Source organism: Meles meles, chromosome 4, assembly GCF_922984935.1.
Source record: "Meles meles chromosome 4, mMelMel3.1 paternal haplotype, whole genome shotgun sequence".
NCBI classification, from domain to species: Eukaryota; Metazoa; Chordata; class Mammalia; order Carnivora; family Mustelidae; genus Meles; species Meles meles.
In genome coordinates this window covers 102592160-102605157 of record NC_060069.1, presented here as the reverse complement: position 1 = coordinate 102605157, position 12998 = coordinate 102592160, and the positions used below count along the sequence as shown (strand labels likewise).

The 12998-nt window shown below is 39.6% G+C and overlaps 1 protein-coding gene across 2 annotated transcripts in view; it reads right to left on the bottom strand.

The window, feature by feature from the left end:
* Window positions 1-4192, bottom strand: part of SPICE1 (spindle and centriole associated protein 1) — a 58778-nt gene extending 54586 nt beyond the window's left edge. For both annotated transcript variants that reach the window (XM_046003795.1, XM_046003797.1), the window contains exon 1: window positions 4109-4192. The gene's annotated coding sequence lies outside the window, so the exon portion shown is untranslated. The remainder of the gene's footprint in view (window positions 1-4108) is intronic.
* Between the last annotated feature and the right edge of the window lie 8806 nt (window positions 4193-12998).

Sequence of the window (12998 nt, the reverse complement as noted above, 5' to 3'; positions counted from 1 at the left end):
TTCACATCCCAACTTTGCCAGTAATTGTAAAATGGAACTAATTAAATATGTAAGTTGCTGAAAACCCCTACCTAAAAGTTCTAATTAGGATTAATGATGATGGTGTCATTAACTGGTGTTAATGGTGTCAACTATTAGTCCTTTCCCAAATGAGAAAAATGGGACTTAGAAAGATTAAGATTACTCTTAAAATAATTCATTTCAAGTTATATTATTTAAAATACTATACTTATTCAGAAGCTGAAAGTCTACCAGCCTCAACTCTGAAAAACCAACCATGAGTCTGACAGATGCAAAAGCTTATGAGCAGTCAAAAAAGGCCCATATACTTCTTTCATTGGTGAGGCCCTCAATATAACAGTATCAGAAATTTAGGAAAAGCAGTATTTTTTAAATCATAGCCATTTGTACACTAATGGTGACTTCTGATGATAAATATAATTACCCAAACAGAACTTTTCTTGAGCAAAGAGATATGGAAACTTAATATAAACAACTGAACAAATGCATGAGTATTATTTGTGGCAATGTGAACAGGTCTCAATTTTAGCATAAGAAAATGTAACATCCCAAAAAAACCATATTCACTGATAAAAACTGCAATGAAATGAAGATAGATGCTATGGTCTGAATGTGTTCCCCCAAAATTCATGTTGAATCCTAAGCCCCAAAAGTGATGGTATTAGGAGGTAGGGCCTTTGGGAAGTGAGGCCTTTGGGAGGCAGAGCCCTCATGAATAGGACTAGTGCTGTCACAAAAAGGGGCTCCACAGATCCCTAACCCCATTCACCATGTGAGGACACAGCAAGAAGATGGTGGCTATGAACCAGGAAGAGGGCCCTTTCCAGAATATGACCATGTTGGAGACTTGATCCTGGACTTCACAGCCTCCAGAACTGTGAGAAAAAAATCTCTCGTTTATAAGCTACCTAGTCTCTGGTATTTTGTTATAGAAGTCTGAATGGACTACAATAGTCTACTACTGTTCTTGTTTTTTGTTTGTTCGTTTGTTTGTTTGTTTTTTCACTTCAGTTTAGGCTAGCAAAGCTGGCTGTGGTTACTCTTAAGATGACCTGCAATGAATAATGCCATCATATGATCCGTTACCCTTGAGTTTGGACAGGATCTATGACTTACTCGGGGTTTTTTCCCCCTGTGATTTGTTTTATCCAATAAAACAAGGCAAATGTGAGGAGATGTCATTCCTGTGATTACATTATGTCACACAAGTCTCTGTCTTATGAAAGCAGAGCAAGAGAGTCTCTCCTGCTGGTTTTGAGGAAGCAAACTGCCACTTGTGATTGCCATATGGCAGAGAACTCTGAGAACTGTGGGCAGCCCTGAGCAGAAAGTCAATAAAGAGATTCCTAAGGCATACAGCCACAGGGAAATGAATTCTGCCAATAACTTAAGTGAGGTGAGCCTGGAAGCAGACTTTTCCCAAGCTGGGTTCTAGATGAGAGAACGCAGACCACCAACACATTAATCATAACTTTGTGAGACCCTAAGAACCCTACTGAGCTAAACCATGTCCAAATTCCTGCCTCACAGAAACTGTGAGATAATGAGTATTGTTTTAAGTCACTAGGTTTTCGATAATTTGTTATACAGTACAGGAGACTAATACACTAATCAACTCTCAATTCGAGCCTGTGTGTGCTCAGATGACAAAGGGAGAACTAAGCTGTAATGTAGGAACAACCCTTGCCCTGAAAAGTGTTCTCTTGAACATCACCAATACAAGTGGGCATATTTTTCTTAACCCAGGATCAGACTTTGCGATCTAACAAAGAGATTTTGAGTCATTTACAGATATCAGATATCATAAGGGAGCTATAGTTCACATGCTGAAATTGAAATGTGAGACTATAGAGATATTGATGGTTTTTAGTACTAAGGAGTACAAAATCAGCATAGCCCAGAAAATCTAGGCCTGTTTGGAGAAAATCTAAAATATTAATACTTTCCTAACTGTAAATTGTTGGTGCCTTCTTACCTCTTCTCAAGCCTTTTCCAACTCTAAAGACTCCCACTCCTGGAAGTCCTCCCCTCCCTTGGTTTCCATGACACTTTTTCTCTCAGTTTCTCTCCTATTCATCTCCCCTTTTCTTTGAAGGCTCTGTTGGGCCCTCTTCATATACCACATAATCAAAAATTTCACACAGTTCTACCTCAACACTCTTATCTTTACATTGGACACCCTCTCTCTTCATCCAATAATTGTTTTTTATAAGCTATCATATGCCAGACACTGACTGGCATTGGAGATAAAGCAGTAAACAGGTCTAATATGGTACAAGCTCTCACGGAGAGCTTTCTTACTTTCTTACTAGAAAGTAAGAAAGGTGTTCACATCTTCCCTCAGTGACCTCACTCATACCCTTGAACAAAGCTACAAATGCACTGGGCACATAAACACACTGTTCAAATGAGCCCCCAAATCAAGGATCCACATTATTCCTCAATAGACCAAATGCTCATTTCCAACTACCTTCTGTATCTCCCAAATATCTCACATACAATATAGTCAAAATATAGCTTATCATCCATGCCCCTCCCCACCAACCTCTAGTTCTTGATATATAATTGGCATGCTCAGTAAATGTCTGAACTCAACTGAACTTACAGAATTATCATCCTCCTAGTTGCTCCAGTTTAAAACCTTAGTTAGCATCATCTTCTATTCCTTCCTGTCTCTTAGCCAATCAGATACCGGAATCTATTCATTCTTTCCCTGAAATATCTCTCTCATCTGCCCCCTCTTCATCTCTCCTAGGAATGTTTTCATCCAAGCTCTTTCTCCTAACTGAACTCCTTCACTCATGTGCTACTTTGTTATCCATTATTTCAACAAATATTTTGAAAACACCTGTCAAGAGCCAGGCACAAAATACAAGAAAGTAAAATAGTCTGCACCCTCACAGAGCTTAGGGTTTATCAGAAGACCACAATTAAAATGAGTAATTACAATAAAAAGAAGTAAATTCAGTGTCATGTGAATACCTAACTTACTCTACACAGTACAAAAAGATCACTACATCCCTGTAATCGCTCCCAAAATGTTTAAGCTGAGAGTTAAAGTATGAATAAAGCTAGAAGTGGGGGAAAGAATGTTCCTGGTGGAGAAAAAACATTTACAAAGGGTTTGAGAAGTTCAGTTTGATCAACAAATTTGAAAAGTGAGAGGCTAGAAACAGGTTAAAAAAGAAAGGCAGAGGACATATCATGGCCTTCTAAGCTACAGCTATTTGAACACTACCCTAAAGAAGCCACAGAAGCCACTGGAGGATTTTAGGGAAGGAGAGTTATGATGAGATTTAGCAAATCCACTCTGGCTGGTGGAAAACTGACCAAAGGGAAACAGGACCTCTTTCCAAAAACTTTTTGTCCCTGCAATCAATCCTTTATCCCGATATCAGGACAGAGTATAACTCTCGGCCCTTTACTTTCTTCCCCAAAAGATTTTAATAGCTCGTCCCTGCAGAGAGGACTCCCAACTCAGCTACGCACTAGGACCCTCTGTCCTCCTTGTGGCAGGGCTGATTTTCCTTTCCCGTCTTTGCTCCTCTCAACCTCCCACACATATAACTCTCGCCCTCACAAGTTGTTCCACCCATCCTTTCTGCTCTGCGGGGAACCCCTTCAGACTTTCGCTCCCTTCTCCACGCGGTTAACTCCACTCACTCCTCAAAACTCATTCCGGCGGCTCCTCCTGATAAACTCTTTCCTGACCATCCAGTCGACTGAAATGACACTCCCTGTCCCCCGGTACCATGGGTATTCTGTCTCCCGCTACACTGCAAATTCCTTGATAGCTACAATAGGGTACCCCCAACTTCAGCTCTCTGCCCAAAAGCGGTGCGCACACTCAGGGTGCACCTAAAGGGAGCGCGCTAGACACCAACACACCCACTCATCCTGACACACACAAACAGTCGCGAAACAGAGTCGCGGTGCTCTTTCCGTATTAAGGATCCTCTACCCAGGCGCCCAGAGCCCCAGGGAACAGAAGGGAGACGCCACCACCGTTTTCCCCGTCCTGCAGGACGGTCCCTAAGACGCGCTGGGGCTACAGGCTGCAGGTCCCCGCCACCTCGTCGCAACCTGCCTTGCCGTTTCCCGACGGCCTCCTCCACCTCCACTAAAACTTCAGCCTCCAGAGCTGTTCGGCCCGCCACAGGATAAAGCAGCCGGCAACTTCCGGGATGTTGCCTAGGCTACCCGAGCCCCGCCCCCACTCCCTGGCGTATATCCGGTGAGGCCAGTGCGCAGGCGCCTGCCACAGGCTGGCAGAAATTGTGGGAAAAGGGTTCTGTGCGTCTTTCTTTCCTGTGCTCTGTGTAAGATTCGGGGCAAGGCTTTGGAGGGTAGGCGTGTGGCACTAGTCAGTTTCTCGTGAATTCTCTCCACACCAGGCTTCACATACAACATTTACTTGTTTTCACCTTTTTTTTTTTTCCCAAGAATATTTATACTGCCTACCAATGTGCCATAGACTATAGTAGGCCTTGCGGGATCTAGAAACAGTCAAGATCTGTCGTCAGTAAGCTTGCTGCATAGTAGTAAACAGCTATAAAAAACACCAATGTAAAATTAGAACTGTGACAAGTACTAGAAGATACTAGATACTAAATTTATAGGAGTATTTGTAGGAATTACTCAGGAAATCTGAAAAGTAGATGAGTCAGCTACCAGGGAAGAATAAACCAACCCTGCAGAGGGAGGCACATATGCGAAACTGTGTGGCAAGTGCAAAGAACTGGAAGAAGTTCAGTATATCTGAAGATGAGAGAGCAGTGGGAGCTTGGTGTAAGGGAAGCTGGTTTAATAGGCAAGAGCCAGGACAGGAAGAGCTGTGTGGGCCATGTTAAGGACTTTACAAGCATTTTATCTGAAAACAGAGCTAATTTGCTCCAATATGACAACTTCCTTTAGTCCTTGGTTTTCTACTGTTAAGACACAACCATACAGGGACCAGCAAATACATTCAGCACCTTCTAGATGCTAAGAACTGCCTTCTAATAGTTTCCACTCTGACTGGGGAAGTTGATGTAGATACATTCAATGATCAATCAATATAATCATTCCCTACATACATCCTCAACTCCCTGCCCCTCTCTGAATTACTGTAATACTGGGCAAAGCCACAACTCTGGCCTTAACAAAACTACATACTAAGTGCCTGCACCTTTGCAACTGAAACTGAAGGAAGAAAAACACCCAACCATGTTGACTTTCAATTCATAATCACTAATTTTATTTTTTTAAGATTTTATTTTTTTGTTTGACAGAGAAAGAGAGAGAGAGATCACAAGTAGGCAGAGAGATAGGCAGAGAGGGAGGCGGAAGCAGGCTCCCGGCAGAGCAGAGAGCCCAGTGTAGGGCTGGACCACAGGACCCTGAGATCATGACCTGAGCCAAAGGCCGAGGCCTAATAATTAGCCACCCAGGTGCCCCATAATCACTAATTTTAAGTGTCCCCTTTAAGATGCCCAAAGAACATATTAAACTTCCCCCTCCATGTATTTCTCCTACCCTCCTACATGACAACTTTACACCGTCTCTCACATACAACATATCTTCCTCTATCCTCAGTTTCAGGCAGTGGTCTTGCTTCCTAATTCATTGAACACTGAAGCAATCTGAAGAGAATTTCCGTAAGTTCATATTGCTAATTCAATCCTTCTATCGCATCTTTACCCACAAACTCGCCCTCCAGAAGCTTAACAAAACCTAAACACAAGAAAGATGAAGAACATTACATCAGTGTACATAACAAATTACACATTAAATTGTTCAGAAACATATATTTAAAATATATGTAAAAGTAAATGCATGGCAACAATTGCATAAAGGCCAGAGGAGAAAAATGGAAGTCTATTACTGTAAAATTCTTATATTATTCCTGATGTGTATAATATTACTTGCGGGTAGACTATAATAAGTTGAATATGTGTATCATAAACCCTAAAGCCATCACTAAAATACTAAATACTAAAAATACTAAAAATTACTTGACTAACCTAAAAGTAAGCAGAAAAAGTACAAAAAATGAAACAAAGAACAGGTGGGAGAAATAGAAAACAAATAGCAAGATGATAGATTCATGTCAATTATTACATTAAATGTAAATGGTCTAAATACCCCTATTAAAAGGCAGAGATTATCAGTATAGGTTTTTTTTTTTAATTGCTGCGTATTAGAAGAAACACACATTAAATATAAAAACTGAAGTTTAAAGGGGCAGCTGGGTGGCTCAGTGGGTTAAAGCCTCTACCTTTGGCTCAGGTCATGATCCCAGGGTCCTGGGATCGAGCCCCACATTGGGCTCTCTCCTTGGCGGGGAGCCTTCTTCTCCTCTCTCTGCCTGCCTCTCTGCCTACTTGTGATCTCTGTCTGTCAAATAAATAAAATCTTTAAAAAAAACTGAAGTTTAAGGTACAAAGATAGAAAGATATGTCATGCTAACACTGGTCAAATGAAGTTGGAATGGCTTCATCAGTATTAGATGATCTAGTTTTCAGAGCAAAGAATACTACCAGGGGTAAAAAAGAAAAAAAAATCATTTCATGATGACAAAGAGGATATTAAATCAAAAATATATAAAAATCCTAAACACTTATTCACTTAATAAGAGAGCTTCAAAATAAATTAAGCAAAAACTGATGGCACTGCAATGTAAAATTAAAAGTCCACAATTATAATCAGAAATCTCAAAGCCCTTCACTGAATAATTTACAATACAAATAGGCAGAAAATCAGCAAGGTTATAAAAGACTTTACAAAACTATCAATAATTCTGACCTGATTGACATTCTTAGAACATTGGTCCAACAACTAGCAGAATCCACATTCTTTTCACATATATATACAGAAATTTTAGCAAGATAGACAATAATCTGTACCATAAAACAAATTTCAAAAAATTCAGAAAGATTCAAGTCATACTAGGAATGTTCTCTGACTACAATGCAATTAAATTAGAAATCAGCAACATAATGATTCTTGTCAAATCCCTCAAAATTGGGGGGAAAAATAATATACCGCTTAGAAAGCCATTAGTCAAACAAGAAATCAAAGCAGAATGTATTTTGAACTAAATGAAAATGAAAATACAGGATATCAAAATTTGTGAAATATAACAGAAATAGTACTTCAAGAGAAATACATGGGACTAAACACCTATACAGAAAAGAAAGTCTCAAATCAGTGGCCTCAGTTTTTACCTTCAGAAATTAGATAATAAGAAGAAAGTAAATAATAAAGATCAAAGCTGAATAAATAAAATAGAATAGAAATAAATAGAATAAAATAAAATAGAAAGGTAAAATAAAAGAAAACTAATGACAGTGATGGTTGGATCTTTGAGAAGATTAATTAAATTGCTGAACCTCTAAACAAATTGATCAGGAAAATTACCTATAAATTACCAATATCAGAAGTGAGGGCAGTGAAATATTCTACAAACACTGAAAGAATGTATTTTGAACAACCATATGGTAATAAATTTAATAAAACAGATAAATGGACAACTTTCCTGAAAGACATAAATTACCAAAGATTTCTCAAGAAAAAAATAGGTAACCTGAATTGCTCTGAATCTGTTTACAGGGAGGAAGCAAGAGAGAGATATAAAGGAGGAAGGAAACTTTAGAAGGTAATGGATATATAGATAATGGTCTCATGGATACGTATGTATATAACACAAGTGATATGTGCACGTTAAATATGTAGTTTATCATCAGTTATACTCAAGAAAGCTGTTTGTACATATTTCTCTGCGTGGTCCAAATATAAGCCAGGTGAGCTCCCCAAACCATAAGATGCCCTGCTTCTACTTAACCTAATTCCAGCTTCCACATTCCAACTTCTAATAAGTGTTTCTGAAGTTTCCCTTTATTTAACTATAAGTCTTTTTCACTCCTCTCCTATCTTTGAGTCTCTGCCTATTGCAGGTGATGGTGGCTAAAATCTTTCCTATATCAAGTTCTGAATAAACAGTCTGTTTACTCTCATGTCAATAGACTTTGTTTTCACAACTGCTTATATTTTTTAATAACATTGATTTTTTTTAATATTGGCAAGATTTGTAATAATACCTGATAATATCCCTTTCAGTTAGGTTCAAAAGTATGTTTTGTCCAATGTCTCTTCCAAAAGATGAAATTTCCTGGTTGATGATCATAAAGAGCATGTTTAAGGTTGTTTATTTGAGAGAGAGCGAGAGAGAGAACATGCCCGAGTTGGGCGAGGGATAAAGGGGGAGATTCTTCAAGCAGACTCCCCACTAAGCAGTGAGCCAAACACAAGGCTCGATCCCATGCCCCAGGAGATCATGACCTGAGCTGAAAGCAAGAGTCAGATGCTAAATGAACTGCACCACCCAGTGCCCCATAAAGAGCCTATTTAAAAGTGTTGTGAGAAAATGGCCTTAACTTACTCATGGGTATGGTACATGATTCCCTTGCAATATTTTGCCACATCTCCATGCTACAGAGAAGAGTCTAATATCAAGCATAAAAATTTCTAAATGTATGGGCTTTCCTATTAACACTTCATTGGGACATAATCAATGTATCTCTGAGGGAATGGATCATATGGCCTTACAGACTAGTGGGAGTACATTTAGCCAACGGATCTCAAGGATTTCTGAAAGCTTGGCTAATTTTAATTTAAGGATGCCATTTGTTCTTCTGATTTTCCCAGAAGTTTGTGGATGCTAGGACAGTACAGTTTTTGAGAAGGGTGATGATTTACAAAGTTCTTTTAAAAGGATTCATATAAATTATGCCTTGGTCATTTGATATAAAAATTGATATACCCCAGGTTTGAAACATAAAATCAAACAGCTTTTCAGAGACTGAAAAAAATTACAGCAAAGATTTTCAGCAAGGAACTGCTTAACCCATCCTGTGGAGAGTGGGAACTGGATAAAATTCATCTGAAGGTATTTAAAGGGTCTTTGAGACTTTGGCTCCCACCATGCCTCATCTTTACAGGTTGCGTTGTTCACAAGTAACGCATGACCCACAAATAACCTCCACTGTCTTTTTAAAATTTCCCAATCAATGTTGATTTGAAGTTGTTAGCAAGTTTTTTAAGATTTTATTTATTTTTTTGATAGGGAGAGATAGAGAGAGCCAGAGCACACAAGCAGGGAAAACGGCAGAGAAGGAGGGAGAAGCAAACTCCCTGTTAAGCAGGGAGCCTGATGTGGGGTTTGATCCCAGGACACTGGGATCATGACTTGATCCAAAGACAGATGCTTAACTGGCTGAGCCACCCAGGCACCCCAATAGTAAGCAATTTGTCTTTACTGTGATGAGCCTTTTCATGGAGCAATTCAGCTAATAATCATTTGAAATCATCTGGTGCCACCAAATGGCCATGTTGAGTGTGCCAAGGGTGATCTCAGTGAAGGATATTCTTCGTTTTGCCACTCTTCCATTTCCAAATCAGTCGTTTAATGTGGCCATTTAATGATGGCCTCTTTGAGGCAATCTAGAGATTTATCCTTTAGGGTTTTAGTTAGTATCACAAAATTGGTTAAGGCAGCTTGTCTGGCAAAATGATCTGCTGGAGGATTTCCTTTAACTCTGTAAGCATCAGCCTCAGTCTTTACAATAGTCATCTCCCTGGGAAGTAGAAGTGTATCTAAAAGTTCCTTAACTTGTTGTCCACTTCTTCTGGGGTTCCGGCAGAAGTAAGGAAAACTTTTTGTTTCTAAAACATCATGCACTACTCCAGAAACATGCCTGCTATCTGCACACGTGTTTATTTACTCTCAGGTCTTTGTCCGATTGACAAGCTCTGCAAAATATTATAAATTCTGCCATATGCACTAACTTTACCTCAGGTAGATGACTATCCTACAAAGGAAAGTTTAGATAAGTGATAGCATTAGAGATAGCCTAATAACTCCAGTTTCAATTTTGAAGTATGACCCATGAACAAATAGTAGGTCTAGATTCTCAGTGTGAGTCTCCAGTAAAGCTAAGCAAAGTGCAGAAAGTCCCCTAACTGAAGTAAGACAATTTTGGAGTTCCTCTTCTTCAAAGCAAAAGAGTGGTAGGATTCAGGGTATTGTAGCAGTGGCTAGGAATGTAAGAGAGGGCAACAGAAATCCATAAGAGGTTAATCAACGGACTTCAGGGTGTTGTGGGTTCTCTAGGAGACTTGACCGGTAGTCAAGTCAGTACTGCATGAGGAACCATAAAATCAAACAGGGAACCTAGAACTAACTCCACAGAAGCATGTGCAGGTTTTTCAGTGGCACTATTGCCCTAACACAGAGGGTATAATCCTTTGCAACTGGAGTAGGTGTGAGGCTACAGTAAGTGATGGTTTTTTGTTTTTTTTTTTTAAGATTTATTTTTTTGACAGAGATTACAAGTAGGCAGAGAGGCAGGCAGAGAGAGAGAGAGGAGGAAGCAGGCTCCCAGCCGAGCAGAGAGCCCGATGCGGGGCTCGATCCCAGGACCCTGGGATCATGACCTGAGCCGAAGGCAGAGGCTTTAACCTGCTGAGTCACCCAGGCGCCCCAGTGATGGGTTTTTTATGGTGTCCATGAAGTTGACTCAAAACCCTGAGGCTTTAAACCCCAGAACACTCATGCACAAATAGACAAAAGTGTTTCTGTGTTCATAGGGATGTCCAGGCAAGTGGGCTGTCAAGGACCCTTCTTCAGATTAAAGAAGGCTTGTGTAACACTTGGGCTCACAGAAGAGAGTGGATCTTACTAAAGCCTTAGTCATTTCATAAAGAAGTGTCACAATCTGGGAAAAAAATTACACCCCTTGTCTGAAATATTAGACCTAGATGTCATCTCAGCTATAATTTTGTGAGGGGTCTAGGATAGTTTGGGATAGTCTTTATCCTTTTATGAGAGAATGTTTTTCACTCCTTCAAATAGCTCATGCCCTAAATAATGTAACTTGTTTTGACAAAACTGTAATTATCTTTTTTTGAGATGTTATGCCTTTTTTCTGTTAAGGCTGAGAGCTACAAGCTTATCTAAACAAAGTAGGAAATTACCCATATATTATACCAGAAATGAAGCATAAGGGAAATTTGGATCTTTTGGTCATTGATTAAAGGCCAAAGGAAAATAGGAGGGGGCTTCAGTGAACCCTTAGGGCCTAGCTATCCATGTCTATCATTGCCCCCTCAGATGAAGGCAAAAGGATATTGACTCTTAAGTGCAGGAATACACCCAGAAAAGGCACTAGCAATGATCCACTACAGAGAAGGAGGTAGTTTGTGGGGGAATGGATGACAGGATGGAATTTGGGTTAGGTATTAATGGAGAAGGAGAGAGAACAATTGTATTGGAGTCCTGAGATCTTAAACAAACCAATATACTTGTCCACTTGATTTCTTTACTGGCAGGACAGGAATGTTACAAGGGTTCGTGCACCTTATGAGAAAGGACTCTTTATATAAGGCTCTCAACTATAAATTTGAGTCTTTTTTTGCTCTAGCTTCTAACCTTGGGGAAGTTTAAGAACTTGATAAGCTCTATATGAACTTTAATATATGCTGTTCCAATTATTTTTCCTATGTCAATGGGAATTTTAGCCCTTAAAGAGTCAAGTACAATGTCAAGATCTGTATCCAGAGTATACATCAAGTATAGTGGAGAAGGAAAGTTTTATATGGAGCAGACACAAGTTGATTAGGAATTGCTACATCCTCTGAAACCTCAAGAAATAGTCCTTCTGGTGTGCATTTAGTATTATAGCTCTATTTGAAAAGTAGATCTCTCCCTAATAAATTTGTAGATGCGGTATCACAGAGGAGGAAGAGATGTCAGTCAAGGACCCAAAAGTTGTAGCTCAGTGCTGGGAGATAGGGACAAATCTGTGAGTTGTTTGAAATACTTACACTTTTGTTCTATGCTTACACCAAGGAAGAGATTAAGCAAAGATGCAGGATTTAATGTAGAACAGTTAGTGTTGTTGGAAGATATTTTATGTTTACCCCCAAATCTCCTATAGTTTCATCTTTTTATTTGTTTGCATGATTAAATTATGATCCAATCAACTTACTAGAAATGTTTTGGGTTTGGCTCTTAGGAGACTTAGACTTCTTTTTCTGGTCTTTTCCTGACCTGAAGGTTTTTTGTGGAAAGAGGGATCCTCAGGTCGCTTTCCAGGTTGGTCCAATTGGCTTTTGTCATCCAGGATTTAGCATCTGAGGTTCTGATCAACATGCATGCAAGTTGATACAGGTCAGGCAACTCTGGGTCACGTGAATCCAAAGAATTACAAATTCTTCTATGAGTCTTCACTAGTCTTGCTTGGGTTTAGGGGAACCTTAATTATAGCTCTTAATTCATCTCAGACCCGAAGTTTAAATTCTACAGTCACCTGCATACCTGGCTTATGGGAGGGATAGACTATTGGTGTCAACTAGCATTTGGAGGCTTCAGAGAGTTGCTGGGAGAAGATAGGGCATCTGAACAAGGGGGAATGGAAGGAAGAGGTGCAGAAGGAGGGACTTTAGAAGGATAAGGGGGAAGTGAGAGAGCTGGCCACAGGAAAACAACTGGAGGACTAGGAGGGGGAGGACTTACTATCTAAATGAATCTAGGTTATTGGTTAAGCTTGCCAAATTTCTCATTAGTTTTGACCAAAGAATATTTTAGTAAAGGAATTTTTAACATAATTTCATTTGAAGTCCTCTGCAAACCACTCAAAAAATGGGGTTCATTGGATCTGAGAAATCTTTATTCTTTTTGTTTTTTAAAGCACCTGTCAAATAAACAATTTTGGTCAAGGCCGATATTCCACAAAGGTCAAAATTGGGGAACTTGGCAGTCACTGACCAAGTGCTGATCGTTCTGGGCCATTTGCTGCAAAGATTGTGGTTTGTCTTCCTAGACCAGTTGCTGTAGAGTTTGGGGTCAGAGGTCTGTTATCATATATAGTCTGGTCATTGACTGTTCATATATTCAGCCTGTCACAGTGGAAGCTTGGCATTGTAGATATTCTACAAGT